The following is a 3601-nucleotide window of genomic DNA, read 5'->3' as shown; positions in this document are numbered from 1 at the left end:
GGTGTCACCTGAGTGATTTGTTTCTAGGAAGATTTAAAGTTCCAAGCTTATTCTTGAAAATAGTTCATTCAAATGTAATGTATGTATTATTTAATCATAGGGCTATACTATGAGGCGAACTTTAATTACACACTAGATCCTCACTTAACATTGTTGACAGATTCCTGCAAACTGTGACATTAATCAGAAAAGCTATATAATGAAAGCAGGTCCTCAGATAATGTCATTATGGTCAGTATCATCTCAGACTGTCTTCAGACTGTGTCTTTTCATCAATGTTATAATGACATAACATTAAACAAAGTGATGTTATTCCAATACTTGCTATAGGTTTTTTTCTTTGTTGTTGTTTTTTTAATTCATGCTATACTTATCTTACAGATAAAAGTATGGAGAGTAATAAAAATAAAGGATTTTGCCTTCACAAGATCAGAAAATCTACTATTATCAGTCTCAGGGTTTAAACCACAGTCTGAGTCCCAAAGTCCTTGTTTTTTTCCCCACCTAGTTTTTATTTAGAAGATTTTCAAACCTTAAGAAAAACAAGAGACTGTCAGGATGAAGATACATAAAACTTTTTACCTAGATTCACCATTTTGCTACATTTGCTTTATTACACTTTCTCTTAAAAAATAATATTTTATATCTTATGTGTTATGCTTTACTTATGCATGTTTGTCCACATATTTGTTACAAAAAATGTTGAAGATATCCAGATACTTTATCCCCAAATACTTCTAATACTTGCATATTAGAAGAACATTCTTCTACAAATACCACTGCTCTCAACACATTTTATGTGGACACATCACTAATAATGACACATTACTATGTATATATGCTTCACCTTCAAATTTCCCAATTGTCCATCTTGTGTTCTTGCAAGTTTTTGAAATCTAGTCTCTAATCAAGAATTAGATGCTGCATTTAGTTTTCATAATGCTTTACTTCTTTAACCTAATAGCATTCTTCTGCCCTTTCTGTGTTTTTCATAGCATCAACATTTTTGTACAGGTCCTGGCCACTGTCTTCAGCACAGCTCTCTTAATTTGCTGCTATACCGCATACGATTTAGAGGGAAAATTAACTGCACATCAGAGGCTATACATAGAGCAGCACTGCTTTTACTCACTTGTCCCCTCAACACGCTACCTACAGAGAGAGCGAAGAGGTGTAGTGACTGCTGGCACCCCCAAGAATTGCTCATCACCCCTGCCTATATCATCTGTGTTGACATGTGTAACATTTCCCTGGAACTAGGTTGAACATGAACTCATCATCATGAGTGAATTAACCATCCATTGACATGTCAGAACCAATATAAAAAAACAATGTCAATTTCTGCTTTCCAGGAAACATGCCAAAAATTCAGGAATCTCTGTGCTATCCTTGCAATTTTTAGAGCAGGAAAACATATATGTAATTAAACTGTTTTTCTGTTTTCTTTTTAATGTACAAGTCTTTTATTTCCTTTGTTAAATTTATTCCTAAGTACTTTGTTCTTTTTAAAAAAAAAAAAAAGATTTTTTTTTGTGTGTGTATACAAAACTGGGGGATAGGCCAGAGGTGCAGGGGTGGTGAGAGGCTTCACCAGAGACAGAGTGGGGAGAAGAACAGGCAGATGGACAAAGTACACTGGTGAGTGGAGCGAGAAAGGAGCAGTCTACGGCGCCATGTGGGTCACCTCCAGGGCAGAGATCAAACTTGCACTGAAGTGGCTGTGGCTAGTTTGCAGTGCTGCGTCCTAACATGTTGACCACCAGGAAGGGTCAGTATTTTGTTCTTTGTCTGACCTTTGGGTTTGGTTGTTTTATAATCCACATATAAATGAAACTATCCTATATTTATCTTTCTTCCTGGGATTCATTTTGCTTTGCAACAACCTTTCCAGCTTCATCCACTTTGCCACATGTGGCAAGAGTTTTGGGGTTTTTATTGCTGAGTAGTATTCATTTTGCATATATATCACATCTTCTTGATCCAGTCAGCTATTCTGGGCATGTAGATTGTGACTATACGTTGACAATTGTAAATAGTGCTGTAGTAAGTGGGATTGCAGGTGTCCTTTTGAATTAGTGTTTTTGTGTTCTTTGGGTAGATGCCTAGGAGTGGAATAGCTGGGTCATAAGTCAGATCCATTTCTCGTGTTTTGAGGAACTTCCAAGATTCCCAAAGTGGCTAGACTAGTTCATAATTCTATCAGCAGTGTAAGAGAGTTCTTTTCCTCCACATCCTTGCCAGCTCTTATTGTTTCTGGGATTTTTTGTTTGTTTTTGTTTTTATTTTTGTTTTTTTAAGATGGGCCATTCTCAGCCAGGGTGAGGTGATATCTCATTCCCCTGACCACAAGTGATGAAGAACATTTTTCATATGCCTGTTGGTTATTTGCATTTCTTCTTTGGGAAAGTGTCTTTTTAGCTCTTCTACCTATTTTTTGGTTGTTTGTTTTGTTGAGTTGTGTAAGCTCTGTGTAGCTTTTCGGTATCAGCACCTCATCAGTTATACGGTATGCAACTATTTTCTCCCATTCAGTGGGGTGTCTCTTTGTTTGGTTATTGCCTGTTTTGCTGTACAGAAGCTTTTTGTTTGATATAGACCCAGCTGTTTATGGTTTCTTTTGCGTTCCTTGCTCTAGAGACAAGTTCTCAAAGTTGTTTCTGAAGTTTATATCATGCAAAGCTTTATCTATCTTTTCTTCTATATATTTTATGGTTTCAGGCTTTACATCCAAATCTTTTATCCATTTTGAGTTAATTTCTTGTGTGGTGTGAGACAGTGGTCTACTTTCATTCTTTTCCAAGTGGCAGTCCAATTTTTCCAGCACCACGTATTGAAGAAACTTCCCTTGTTCCAGTGTATATTCTTTGTTTACTTGTCACAGGTTAATGGACCATAGATGTGTTGCTTTATTTCTGGGCCTTCAATTCAATTTTTTACCTTAATCCACTTGCTCACAGGGTGTAAGCTTCAGAAGCTCAGGCTCCTTTCTACAGGTTTTCACACATTGTGCTTCTGTGAGAAGAACAGGCAACTCTTCAGTTGAACTCAGGTAACTTTCTCCCTGGCCGCCTTATTTTGCTGATCATTTTTCTTCATGCATTTCAGGAATTTGTCTTGGCTCTTAAAGTGCTTAATATGCTCAATATGTACATAACCTCTCTTGCAAGAATCTTGCCCTTAACTTGTTTGTATATAACAATGCCAACAGCATGCTGGGTAACATTGCAGACTCTTCCAATTTTTGTTATGATAACATTTGTGGGGAATTCCTTTTCTGAATAGTTCTCAACCCCTTCTTGTGTACAAAATTACCTTTTTTGTAGATTTGCATTTATGTAGCTAAAAGCAAAAAAAAACAAAAAACAAAAAACACCCATGCTTTATAAAAGGCATCTTCTTTACCTTTGTTTTTACTCTTTTAATGAATTACTGGAAGATGAAAATTCTGGCCAAAGCAAGTCTGTTGTTTTGATCAGTAACATATTAAACCTCTATTTGCCAAAAAGAAAAAAAAAACTATATATTATGGGAACATAGTTCTTAAGTCTTCTGAGTTTTTCTTCAGGCCTTCTAAAACAGGCGTAATGCTTTGTTACCAGGT

The sequence above is a fragment of the Condylura cristata genome, unplaced genomic scaffold, assembly GCF_000260355.1.
Source record: "Condylura cristata isolate star-nosed mole 26May11 unplaced genomic scaffold, ConCri1.0 scaffold00007, whole genome shotgun sequence".
Classification (NCBI taxonomy): Eukaryota; Metazoa; Chordata; class Mammalia; order Eulipotyphla; family Talpidae; genus Condylura; species Condylura cristata.
This window is presented reverse-complemented; position numbering follows the sequence as displayed.